The 14,376-nt window shown below is 37.7% G+C and overlaps 1 long non-coding RNA gene across 1 annotated transcript in view; it reads right to left on the bottom strand.

Moving 5' to 3' along the window:
- Positions 1 to 683: 683 nt before the first annotated feature.
- Positions 684 to 14,376, bottom strand: part of LOC139130523 (uncharacterized) — a 36,549-nt gene continuing 22,856 nt past the window's right edge. Inside the window, exons 4-5 of the long non-coding RNA XR_011551892.1 lie at positions 2,567 to 2,671; positions 684 to 2,096 (exon numbers count right to left, since the gene is read on the bottom strand). This is a non-coding gene — a long non-coding RNA (uncharacterized lncRNA). The remainder of the gene's footprint in view (positions 2,097 to 2,566; positions 2,672 to 14,376) is intronic.

Below are 14,376 nucleotides of genomic sequence, written 5' to 3'. Positions count from 1 at the left end.
TCAGTTAAAATTTTGGAATTACCTCATGAGGTTCATCACGTTGTAAATTACTAACACTGTTGGTTTTGCAGTGTTCAATGACAAACCATTTGAACTTCTGAAATTATGAAAGATAAGTTGGTTTTGATGTTTTCAAAGACAAACTTTTTGTAACATTTTAGAAAAACGACAAGTAAAAAGTATGGTACTTCATGTAAACATTTTAGTTCAGAGTTAATTATTGAGTTACCTAATGAGGCTAACACTTGGTAATTAATTCCCAGCCCTGTTGTTTTGCTGTGTTCAAGGGCTAAGTGGTGGATTTTGAAATTTTGAAAAATAACAGTTGAAAAGAATGGTACCTGTTGTAAACATTTTGTCAAGAATTAATATTATGGCATTACCTCATGAGGTTCTTCACATGGTAAATTCTGAATTCTGTTGCTTTTGATGTGTTTAAATACAAACAGTGGACATTTTTCAAAGCCAACAAATGTAGTATATGAAGAATATGGTACTTCATGTATTTTTACCCCCAAAAATTATAATTTTGGAGTTACAACATGAGATAATCACATTATGAATTCCTATGTCTGCTGGTTTTGATGTGTTCAAATACACACTGTTTGGACATGTTAAATTAAAAGATAGAAAAAAAATTAACAGTTTTCCAAGTTAAAATTATGGGAGTTACCTCAGAGGTTCATCACATGGTAAATTCTCACATTTCTGGCCGCTGGGAGTGCGGGATCGACAGTGTGGGAAAAATTGATCCCACACTCTCAGAAACCGTCCCACACTCTGCAGTAAATACTACACGAGCTCTGATTGGATGATAAACAGTCTGTTTTGTTCCACGCGCAAAATGTTATCCAATGGCACGACGAGTAACACACAGACAGAACTACAAAGTAAGCAGGTCAAAGTACAGTGGCAAATGATAGACTTGTCACGATTTTGGAAAATGTTGTACATGTCCAATGTGAATTTAACGCATTTTGTGGTCATGTGAGAAAAAGAATCTCACACACCAAGGACCTGGGATCAGATTTCTCACACCAGTTGGGGATATTTTGTCTCACACGAGCCTGCGGCTCGTGTGAGACAAAATCTGATCCAAGGTCCTTGGGGGTGTGAGATTCTATCATTCCCAACTCTATTGGTTTTGCTGTGTTCAAAGACAACCTGTTTGGACATTATTGAAAGATAACAAGTGAAGAGTATGGCACTTCAGATACTTTTTTTTTCAAAGTTACAGTTTTTTCATTACCTCATTAGGTTCATCACATATAAAATTTCTAACTTTGTTGGTTTTGCTGTGTTCAAAGAGAAACTGTTGGGAATATTTGGAAGATAACAAGTTGAAGACTAATAGTGCTTCATGTTGACATTTTTTTCAAAGTTAAAATTTTGGAGTTGCTTTAAGATATTCATCAGATGATAAATTCCTAACACTGTTTGTTTTGATGTGCTTAAAACAACCATTTGCATATTTTTGAAAGAAAAGAAGTGAAGAATATGGTATTTAATATATTTTTTTTTCAAAGTTACACTTTTGGAGTTACCTTATGAGAGTCATTGCATGTCAAATTCCAAATTTTGTTGGGTTCTTGATAAGGCCAAAAAGAACCTTCATGAGGAAACTCCAAAAAGGCTAATTTCGAAAAGAAAAATATATATGGTACCATATCTTCACTTTTTATATCAGAAAAATGTCTCGTTTGTCTTCGAACACACCGAAAGCAACGGAGCTAGGAATTTACCATGTGGTTAACCTCATGGGGTAACTCCACAATATTAACTCTGAAAAACATTTTACATACAGAAACTCAGTGTCAAGGTAATCTAACAATCTGAAAGCAAAACAGCTATCATTATACGTCTTCTACAATTTTTTCTTTGCTTTCCTCTCATATGCTATTGCTCTGCTTTTTACATGCCGTTGCAGCAATTTCAAATTTCTGTTGCTGAGAACTTTCTCATTTGCTAAGCATACTGTTCAGCTTCGGCCTTTGTGACTGTTTAATTATCTCTGATGTGAGACATGAAATAGCTGTCAATGGCGGCTCCTTCTGCTTCAGTTCACGGTACTTACTGGCCAACAGGCTTTTTTCGAACTATAGTGAGGAAATATAGAGAAAATGGTTCATAAAATCAGGCCTTAACAAAATTCAAATATCTGTATTTCTCTGAAGAATGGGACCCTTCCTCACTAAAAGTTGTAGGGGTCCTAGTGCGAAATAGGGAGTCTGCAAAGCAAAATTTGGGGTTAACGCAATCCCTACATAAATACAAACAAACCCCACAAGGCAGCTCAATATGCTGCACACCAGTATCTGTTTGTCTTTAGCTGATTTAACAGTTGTGGGGTCACAGGTTCATGTGGAAAGCTATTTTCCCCCTAGGTATTACACAAGGAAGACAATCAAATAATATTAAACTCTATGCTATGCACATGATGTTCTGTTGATCTACTGTTACATGCTCAAGGAACAGATTTGTGATGTCACCTTCATGGCAAGTCATCCAATAGATGTTTACTGGTTACAGGTACATATATGTCAGTATATCATTGACTATCACTGACCTTCAGAAGTTTCATCATGTTCACATTGCTTCTTGTTCTTTTCTGCAGAGGACTCCATATGACTCCCTGGGTGGATAGTGTTCCTTTGCATATTCTCACTCGCAACTAATAATCATAGGAAAGAGCACCATCATGTAAGACCATGCAACACATAATACTGAACTTGCTTTTTGCAGATAATTTGCACTAGCGAGCGGCTCTCTCTGTGGCCTCTCTGCTAGGTGACTGATGCCGTATGTTGTGGGTTCGGACCCGATTGAAAACTAGCCGTATACAAAGGATATTCAAGATGAAATCTTAATTTCTTATTGCCATCTTTCCGACAGTAATCATAATATGTGAGAGAGATAAATCATGCTGTCACAAATAATTTCCAATTATATGACTGCCACAGATTCTGTATATCCCTGTATTTTATGGAAGTATTTAGCTGTCAATTGATATGTCAATCAATCAATCAATCTATCAATCAACCAATCAATCAATCAAAGCAATTTATAAGTGCTAGAATCAATTACACTGTTATTTTTGAAGGCACTGAAGTTAAAATACGTGAATTCTGTTACCATTGGAAGCAGATGGCACCTAGTCCTCACAAAGTAGAGCACAGGGCAGCACTTATTTTTTTATCAAAGTTAACAGGCAGGCCACTACCTTTAATTGCTTGGTATTTTCAGTTTTTGTGGGTGTGTGTGGCAATGCCATTTTCTTGCTCTCCATAGTGAATTCCAACATACCCAGTTTTTTACAAGTCAACATATGTTGTGTCAATATATTAGTTTCGTTGTTCTCATTTACAAATGCCATCAAATCTGGAATGATAATTTTTCAGACCTGATCTGTGTCAAGAAGATTAAAGCCCCAGTAACTCTTGAAAAACTTTCAAGGTGTATTGTCTCAGTTTTGTGTGTATTATAACAGTGGCCCTCGTTGTATTCTGCAAACAATTGCTTGATGTAATTATCAACACACCATTCTGTAGTAATCACCATTGTTATTGTTGAAGTCATTGTCAATGACATAGTCCCCATTCAGAATTGTGACATCAGTCTTCATAGAGCATTCAAATGAAGTCTGTATAATATACGGATAGTTTTCAATCGGATGCGAACCCACAACATACGGCATCAGTCGCCTAGCTGAGAGGCCTGAGACAGAACCAGTCGGCTAAATCTCCACTCCCAAAAAAGAGTGGTTCAATAGCCGGCTAAGTTGTTACATTTTTTCTGACTGAGACCTTTCAACACGTTGTAGAGTTCGTGAAGCACTCACGCTCGCATGCTCACTATCATACATCGCACATACACACTTTATCGAAGCCAAGAAACAAATTTCATCGCTTTAACTGGGCGAACAATAACCTCGGGGACAATTCTGTCCACCAGCAGTGTTACCGACCCAGGATAGAAAATACGGATAGTTTTCAATCGGATGCGAACCCACAACATACGGCATCAGTCGCCTAGCTGAGAGGCCTGAGACAGAACCAGTCGGCTAAATCTCCACTCCCAAAAAAGAGTGGTTCAATAGCCGGCTAAGTTGTTACATTTTTCTGACTGAGACCTTTCAACACGTTGTAGAGTTCGTGAAGCACTCACGCTCGCATGCTCACTATCATACATCGCACATACACACTTTATCGAAGCTAAGAAACAAATTTCATCGCTTTAACTGGGCGAACAATAACCTCGGGGACAATTCTGTCCACCAGCAGTGTTACGACCCAGGATAGAAAATACGGATAGTTTTCAATCGGATGCGAACCCACAACATACGGCATCAGTCGCCTAGCTGAGAGGCCTGAGACAGAACCAGTCGGCTAAATCTCCACTCCCAAAAAAGAGTGGTTCAATAGCGGCTATTGTACTGTGAATCCAGTGATTGTTTTCATGTCGAGGCATCAATAAATAAGTGTGATTGGATTGTATCATAAAAATGTATGACACAGGTTAATATCCTTGTACCAATTTTGAAAGAAATCAGTTGAGACGTATTGAGTTATGGCTAAAGGCATAAACAAATCATAACAAATGGCCAGCTGGCAGCTATCAATTGCATCATATGACAACAAAATTGAGAGGTACATGTATTACAAAGGTTTATGTCCTTGTACCATATTTGGAAGAAATCAGTTGAGGCATGTCTGAGTTATGGCTTAACCCTTTTCCTGCCAGACAGTATTAAGACTAAATATTACTTCCCCATCAGCCAAGTCAGTAAAAAGGGTATTGAGCCAAAAACATGAAGTATTTTCACACACTTGGCTTGGTCTGTTATAGCATCTTTAGTAAAAAAAATAAAGTTTATAGTATTGATGTTTTCAACAGCTTTCAATTGATGTACAGTATTATGTTAAAATACGCCATATGTTGTGTTTCATTAATTTTAACCATCTTGACCTGATGGTGAAATATGGACTTGGCAGGAAAAGGGTTCTGACATGAAAAAATCGTAACAAAATGGCTGCCTGGTAACTCTATTGGGTCGTATCACAATAAATATCAACATGAACATGTATAACATAGGTCTATGTCGTTGTACCAACTTCAAAGAAATCAGTTGAGACATGTTTGGGTTACGCTGTGGGTTACGGCTGGAAACATGAAAAAATCGTAACAAAATGGCTGCCTGGAGGGCATATTGGATTGTATTTTAACAAAAAGAGATGCATATGTATGACATAGGTCCATGTCCCTGTACCAATTTTGAAAGATATCAGTTGAGACACACTGGTTATGGCTCAAGACATGAAAAAATTGTAATGAAATGGCCACTGGCGGCCATATTGGATTGTATCAGAAGAAAAATCTACAAGCATATGTACGACATAGGTTAATGTCCTTGCACCAAATTTGAAAGACATCAGTTGACACATGTCTTGGTTACGGCTCAAGACATGAAAAACTTGTAAAAAACTAGCTGCTAGGTGGCCATCTTGGGTCATATTGTGAAACTATTAAATCAACGTACATCTGTATGGAGTCTGGTGCTATACTTGTGCAAAGTTTGAAAGAAATTGACCAAGCCTTGTCTGAGATATCTGCGTGAACAGGGGAAGGCATGCATGTGCGCGGACTTACAGACGGAACTCAATCTATAAGTCCCTGGAGTTCGTTTGTGGGGACTAATTAATGAGGTATATGATAGTGTGCCATTAGGTGCCTTAACCTGCCATACCGGTATATGAACCATTTAGTCCTTTTAGTTATTTAATTATTCACATTTATGTGATATAAGGGTAATGACCTTTGACCCCAGCATAATTGATGAGGTGTATGACAGTTCATCATAAGGTGCTATAACCTACCAAATATGAACCATCTAGCCGTTTAAATTACCTAGTAATTCATATTTATGTGATATTTACGGTCAATGACCTTCAACCCCAGTTGACATATTGGCGAAATGGTTTGATCCAACGTTTCCGCACTCTCGAAGTTGGGCCTTCATTTCATGCATAATAAGGGATTTCCTTCAAATGAAGGGCGCCCTCTCTTTAGTTTCGATGACCGTTACACCATGTTTCACGGCTAGAAAAATCGGCAAAAAACACTGCAAAAGGTTAGTATTTATGGAAATTTTCCATATCCTTGCCATTTATATTGCCTCCAGTCGTGACCTATGTAAATTTTTCAACAATCAGGGCAAATCTTTTGTAGAAATCACCAGATACGATTTTTGTAGACATGTTGACCTCGCCTTATACAGCACTTCGTCGCTTGCGTTGGCAAGACATTTAATTTAATTTGCAACCAGGTTTGGTCGGATTTGAATCTCATGACTATGATTTTCTGCAAAGTTTTGGTGTTCAAAACGGACAAATATGAATTTAACACGCCTTTGAATGAGGTCTGTTCGGTGTTGAATACCGTTAAATCCAATAAATATGGTGGCCATGCACACGCAAACAGCTTGAGACGCGTTGGTATCACATATCATTGCGTATTTTCAGTATCCCAGTTGTTGTAATCTTTTATTTTTTGAGCAAAATTTGTGATCAAGAATATATATAATGATGGTTTTGTTTGTTTAAGTATGATCCACTTACCGAAATACATGTGTCTTTACATTTTGTTGCAGATATACTGTGGCTGATAACCTACCACAGCCCGTTCTGGCAATGGCACATGGCTTACAATATTCACCGGTATTTTGTACCTGTATCTATGTTTACTAACAGTTTGAGTTTATGGTAACGTTTGGCCACAAGAAATTCACGTACTTTGAAATCATTTGTCATAGTTTTGAAAAATAAGAATTAAATGTTTGAAAGAAATCTATTTTGTTGAAAAAAGGAGAGTGTTTGGATCCTTAGCCATATCAAGCAGTGCAAGTAAGGATGCTTTATTGAGAAGTTGCATAAACTACGGTATGCCATATGCCACAGAGCATGGAAGGTTGCCCCTGACAGAAGTAAAACTTGCGGCAGCAAGTCTTCTTAATGGAGGGCAACTTAATAATATTACAGGCCAATCGCAAAAGTGGCATATTAAATTTTTTGCCAATTTTGTGACTCAAAGACTGCAATATGCAACAGCACAAAGGTTGAACCATGTGAATATTTCTTTGTCCCTGAAAAAACATCTAAACAGTGTACACAGAGCCTGGGAAATCTAAACAGTGTACACAGAGCCTGGGTCAAGATTTCAAAAGCTGTTTCACATTGTCAGAAACTCCATAGTCGAGGGTTTTAAGTTTGAAACAGGATGCTCAGTGCACAAAAAACACATTCATTGTCAAAGAAATGATACTGTTGAAAAAGGATTGATGCAGTTATGTCATGGAAAGTAAAAGTAACATTGGCCTGCTCTCTGATATTGAAATACGGTTGTCCAGACTTGGCCAGTATGTGCTAAAAAGATGCCACAAATTTGAAAAGCACCATGTAACTGTTGTGCTAGAAGGCAAAGAATTTATTCTTCCTTTAAAATCATCGCTTTCATGTGATATTCAGAAAGAGGTGGCCCACAGTCTCGGTTTACAGGAGACTACCATAGTTTTAAGTTATTCTCAGAAGACCAGCCATTGTATTGCTGTTTCAAGTCACACACATTGCACAAGAAAGTGCTTTTGATCAATATCTCTGGACTTGGAGATGTGAGGTCACATAAAGCAAAAACTCATCCAGATAAGAATAAGTGTGGTCCATGTGGTAAATGTGGGATAAAAAACAAAAACAGATGGTACCATGTTGTGGGAAAACCAGAGGAATATGTCCGAGCTGGTTAAAATCTAGGGGCATGAATGAACAGTATTGTTTCTGCAATGCGTGTCGCCTAGCTTTATATAGATAAAGAATTTTCTGGAAGAGATGGAGGGGATGATGAGAAAGCACCAATAATTGATGTCACAGAGGCCATGGTTCTACTCCGGAATAAAAAGGACGCGATGCATACGCCATTCTACATACTCAGAACGCCCAAATAATCACGTGATGCCGGTACAAACAAACCCACATGTGTACTGAACGCGTATAGAAATACACGTACGTCTGTGCGCGTTTGCGCACATGGCTTTGTTTGTACCGTGGTCGATTCGAATTCCGGGTTTGGCCTATTGTTTAATCTGTACTTTAACTGGCCCAGGTTTACACTCCACTGATGTTGATGACAAAAACCTCTTTCTCACACAGTTTAATCTCTACTCCAGTGATATCGATACTTCCGTTCCTGACATAGTGTGTCTTTGTCCAGAACACTTCAATACATGGATGGAAAAAAACTGAAAATACTGCAGCATGCCAGATTGTAGAAAGCGCATTACATCGAATGTGCGGTTTCCGTTCAAATGTTGACTTAATCAATGGCTTCTCCCATGATCATGGTGACTACATGAATTTTAGTTTTGATGGAAAAAGTCAACTGTGTGGAAAATGTTACATGCAACTTTACCATATTGTTGAAAAAATGAAAAAAACATCAAGTGCAATCTCTCAAGACTTATAATGACCTTTAGCAAGTCATTGAAGACATTGCCTCCAGTATCAAAAATACAACTGATATCACTGATATAGCCCTGAACAAAATGTCACTTTTTATTGCGCTAAAATTATTAGAAAAGAGTCTGTCCTTCTTCAAGAGGCTAGAGGCTATGTTTTTCTTATAACCTCGGTGGTCTTTAATGCTCATACAGAGACTAAATAGAATTTAAACCAGCAACCTAAGGCGTCGGTTTTTTCAATGTATTTTGGAAGCTGAATTTGTCGATGTCAATCTCGCTCCCATTGCTTCTTGACAGTCATTTTAGAATGGGAAAATTCACAAACAGAGAGGTTACAATGGTCGCCACGGACAAGTAACTTTTGGCTTATTGACCTGAAAATTAAGTCAGTGTTCATTGAAAATTCAAAGACTGGACCCGTTGACATCTAAGCTTGCTCATGACTTTCATTGCATGCGGTCTTGCCACGATGCCATCCACTGTCACTCAACAAGTTAACATTGAAGAGTACGTCTTAGTAAAAGTCCCATTTTTGTGGTGATTTTTCACCACTGCACTTTATTTTTACCTTATTATAAACGCTCATACAAAGCACAAAAACTGCTGTGTGTTTCTTTTTTTTACCGTATCGACATATTGTGAGACACCGTAACTCACAGTCAATGCAATGAACTATGGTGAACGTACGCTCCACCAGCTGAACAGCTTTTTCATATGCAAAATCAGCGTACGGTATTTAACCGGTGGTATTGTTTGAATTGCATTTTATTGGAAGTGATTATATGATTCTTTTCATCAATTCTTCATGCAATTTTACGAAAAAATCTTATGGAAATGTTCACAATGACATAATATGATACCGTGTTCCTCGCTAGAAAATCGCTCTCGTGAATTCGATTTCTAGGTAATTACTTTTTTCCACTTGTCCCGTAGGGCAATTGGCATCGGAGGTTCAATTGCCCGAACGTGACTTTCCCTTGCCCTGGGCAATCGGACAACCCTTAGTGTCTTTCCCTACCCTTGTAACTTACGATTTTTTGAGTGAACCCATCTCAGATTCCTCCGACCTCCCCCCCCGGGCCATAAATATGACGGCTCCCTAATTACCCTACGCAACTCTTTTGGCATGATTTGTTCAAAGTCTAAGGCCAGAGATACCATGAATAGGACAGTTTTTGAGTACCCCACAAGGAAAACTTTGCCGGTTGCTTCACCCCAGATAGTTTTGTCATAACAAGTCTTGAAAATATTGATGTAGGTCAACCCAATGTCAGTCCACTTCACTGTTTTAGTGTTTTGCAATAGCTGCACATCCTGTACTCAGAAAACTAGCCCATCAGGGCAGTTTAAAGCAAGATCCTACAAGTCTAGCTGTGTTGAAATAGCTAGAACTTGTGATAAGAAATTATACTGCTGTCTTGCTTGGCAGCTAGTGATGAGACACGTATTTTGAGAAAATATTGCCAAGCGATGAACAAAACATCTTGTTGACCATTGATTTTTTTTACTTTTTGAAAGGTCACAAAAGGTCAAACTCAGTACAGTACCTGGTGATTACGCAGAGCTGCTCTGTCTATGCTATGCCCTGAAATGTCCTGTTCAGATATATATACCCATGACAAAATGCTATTGTACACATTTGGCTCAAAGTATCAGAATGTTGAACCTTTTCGAATCATTTGACAAGGGGATGGTCTGTATTCATTGCTTTTACACACAGAATGGCTTGATAGTGACTAGGACCTCTGTGACCTTGACAATGAAAATATGCCCTTAAATCCATGGTATCAGGCTAATGCCAGATTGGCTGGACTGCAGGTGATACAAAGTAAAATGAATGAGATCTTTTTGTGTGAGATATTGTTTCCCGAGCACAGAGGTTGTTTTGCTTATATCTCTCTTTACATGGCTTTCCGTAGCAGTAATTGGCAACTGAGAATGGCATCAATCAAGCAGCTAGCCCCTTTGTATCATGCTTTTGATTGGTCAACCTAGTATCTTCGTCTCCTACCAGGCATCTCCATGATTTGCTGCAAGCACCATCTTGCATCCTAGATCACCTGCAGTCTGGGGGATTTACAACAAGCATAACTGGCTTCAGCTGGAGAGAGCTTGCACTTGATGAAGCCCATGAACAACTTATCAATTTAAGTGTCAAAACTGCAGTTCATAAGCCCTCTCCTGAATTGCTTGACAACATGGCAAAGTATTTGCCTTTCAGGGCTTCATGCCTTAAAAATCTGCATTCTGAAATAACCCCCGAAAAGAGTGGCAAAAGTGTACAGATACAGATAAATGCAGAAGGGAATGAGGGAGACTGATGAAGGGTTGTGCCGAGTGTATTATAAACAAGCGACCTAGCGGCCGATATAGCTCCGCTGTGTTTATGTAGAGAATAACTATTTTTTACACATGTTGATGAGGAAGGTGGAAATCTTTGATAGCTCAATGCAGAGGCCAGAAAAAAGTGGCTAAAATAAGCTGCAAAAATATACAATTGAAGATTTAATCATACTTTGAATATATCACATCGGATCATCCCTAAGAACATGTCAACCAAAGCTATCTGATGAGTAGTTTTTTGAGAATAAAATTTTCTGACCAAAAATGGCAACAATTGCCCCAAAAAATGAAATTGCAGATTTCATCATAATTTCAAGAGATCAAATTTAGTTCATAACTTTATCTATAGAAACCTGTATACCAAATTTCAAAGCTGTTAGACCAGTACTTTTTGTGAGAAACACATTTTTTGACCAAAAACGGAAAAAATTGCCCCAAAAAATCAAAATTGCAGATTTCATCATTATTTTTTAATAAATATCATTTAGTTCATCTATAGAAACCTGTATACCAAATTTCAAAGCTATCGGATGAGTAGTTTTGGAAATACACGTTTTGACCAAAAATGGCAAAAATTGCCCCCAAAATACAAAATTACAGATTTCATCAGAAATTCATTATATATTACTGAACTCATCTGTAGAAACCTGTATACCAAATTTCAAAGCTATCAGACCAGTAATTTTTGAGAAACACATTTTTTGACCAAAAATGGCAAAAATTGCCCCAAAATTACAAATTGCAGATTTCATCATAATTTCAACAAATATCATTAAGGTGATCTGTAAAACCTGTATACCAAATTGCAAAGCTATCAGATGAGTAGTTTTTGGAAATACACATTTTTGACCAAAAATGGCAAAAATTGCCCCAAAAATACAAAATTGCAGATTTCATCACAATTTCAATAAATATCATGTAGTTTATCTGTAGGAACCTGTATACCAAATTTCAAAGCTATCAAATAAATAGTTTTGGAAATACACATTTTTTGACCAAAAATTGCAAAAATTGCCCCAAAAATACAAAATTTCAGATTTCATCAGAAATTCAATATATATTACTCAGTTCATCTATACAAAAGTGTATACCAAATTTCAAAAGTATTAGACCAGTACTTTTTGAGAAATACATTTTTTGACCAAAAATGGCAAAAATTGCCTTAAAAATGCAATTTTGCATATTTCTGCACAATTTGAACAAATCTGAAATAGATCATCCCTAGGGACATATGTACCAAATATCAAAGCTATCTGACTGGTAGTTTTGAAGGAGAAGATTTTTAAAGATTTTTTAACAAAAATGACAAAAATGGCCTTTAAATACAAATATGCAAATTTCACCACTATTTGAACAAATCTGACTGAAGTCACCCTAAGTAAACTGCATATCAAATTTCAAAGCAATCGGAAAAACGCTTTCAGAGAAGAATATTTTTTTACCAAAAACACCAAAAATTGCCCCAGAAATACAAATATGCAAATTTCACCACGATTTGAACAAACTTAAGTGTGGTCACCCCAAGTGAACTGCATATAAAATTTCAAAGCGATTGGACTTGCAGTTTCAGAGGAGAAGGCAATTGTTGACGGACGACGACGACGGACGACGACGATGGAGACGGACGACGACGGAAAATCAACCTATTTGATAAGCTCTGCGTCGCTGACAGCGGAGCTAAAAAATCTGTGAGAGCTCTGTTTTTGCTGCAACCCCTGAAAAAAATCTTGGAAAAGTTGTTCAGGAAGACTTGATGACATTTTATGAAGTAGGTCAAAGAGCTCTAGCAGACTACATCTCTACTAGGCTTTTACATAAACCTAGTACAGAAGCTCCTGTGAGGAGGAGAAAATTAAAAACATTTTCAGGGAAGGTTGTAGTAAAAAGGAGAACACGTACAGCTGATGCTGACAAAAAAAATAGTTGACGCCTGTTTAAAAAGGCAAATTGCTCACTCAATAAAATCTGGTGTGCCATAGAAGGCTTTGTGCAATTTATTCCCCTCCCACGTGCAATCTGTGATGCAGATGGGTCTATGCACCATCAAAGCTCAAAATCAAACACAACTTAAGTATTACAAAAAAGATATGACACATGCAGCATCATAAGTGAGGCACTGCCTGAGAATTGGACAGCTGAAATGGTAATACTTGAAGGTATGTTTTGATTCAGTGTGCGCCAATAAGACAGTGTTTTTGCTAAGGTTGGGAAAAGAGGTAAATGATTTGGGAACCCCGGTAGCAATTCTGTGTCCCCTGATCTGATTGCATTGATACCAAGAGGAACCCTGGTAAAATGGCTGGGGAACCCCGGTAACATTTACTGGGGTACCAGCCTTAACAAAAACACTGTAAGATCCCATCATCAAACATTCAAAGACTACTTAATCTATACCATAAGGGACTGGACGTAAATTAGCAGGGAGGAGGGCCAGGGGGATTTGGGGGAGGGTCACAAATTTTTGAGCCTGGGGGAGGGTCACAATTTTTTGAATCCTCTAAGGGGGGGACACAAATTTTTGGGCTTGTTGTCGGTGCACTAAAGAAGAAAAAAAAATTGTTTGTGTAGGCAATTATGGTCACATGACATCACTCACACACTGCCTCTTACTTTTTATTAAGTGCTCATTCCCAACTCGCTGTGTATCTCTTCCCCACCATTATCTTAAACAGGATTGTCTCTCTTGTTGCCATTCTTATCGCCATTAAGTTTATAGCAAATCCAATCTATTGTTTCACAGCTGACCCACCATATTAAAAGGATATTATGATTCATGGCATTCTGGCTGCACATTGTACCTGTAGTGGGTTTGTTAATAAACACTGGACAGTGTTTTTGCTAAGGTTGGGGAACAATGGGAACCCTGGATAAATTTCTGTTGTCCTCTAGTAAGACTGCACAGATATACCAAGGCTAACCCTGGTAAAATGACTGGGGAACCCTGGTAACATTTACCTATAGGTACCGCCCTTAACAAAAACACTGCTGGATATTACCACAATATCTTACATTGTTCTACTGATGTAGTCAATCTTGAACCTCTATTTGACAATATTATTTCTCATTCCACTTTTTGTTGATCAACAAAGTTCCCTCTCTTGCATAAGTCACTTCCCTTTAAAGTTTAAGGCCAAGCTCCACCCTGCATCAGTCACTTTTTAGGTACATGAATTTTAGTTTTTAGAGATACTATCGTTTGAAATTAAGAGCAAGCTTTGGTGTGATAATTGATAATTTTGATTCTAGAAAAATGATTTTAGTAAAATTAAATATTTAGGTACAGTCATCTGATTGGTATGGCTACTTGTGGCATTTTTCAAGTTTATATTGGCTTTACTACGTGGGTACTATCTTTGGAATGGATAGTGTTCATTTGTGTTGTTGATGGCAGGATATATGACATTTGTTGAAATTTAATGTGGGTAATTTATACAGTGAATTAGCCATGTTGATCACTATTCAGATTGAACTTGGTTAAATATGTGAAATCCCAATGTCATTTCAGAATATGGAGACTTGATTGATCA

The sequence above is a fragment of the Ptychodera flava genome, chromosome 1 (genome assembly GCF_041260155.1).
Source record: "Ptychodera flava strain L36383 chromosome 1, AS_Pfla_20210202, whole genome shotgun sequence".
Lineage (NCBI taxonomy): Eukaryota > Metazoa > Hemichordata > Enteropneusta > Ptychoderidae > Ptychodera > Ptychodera flava.
This window is presented reverse-complemented; position numbering and strand designations above follow the sequence as displayed.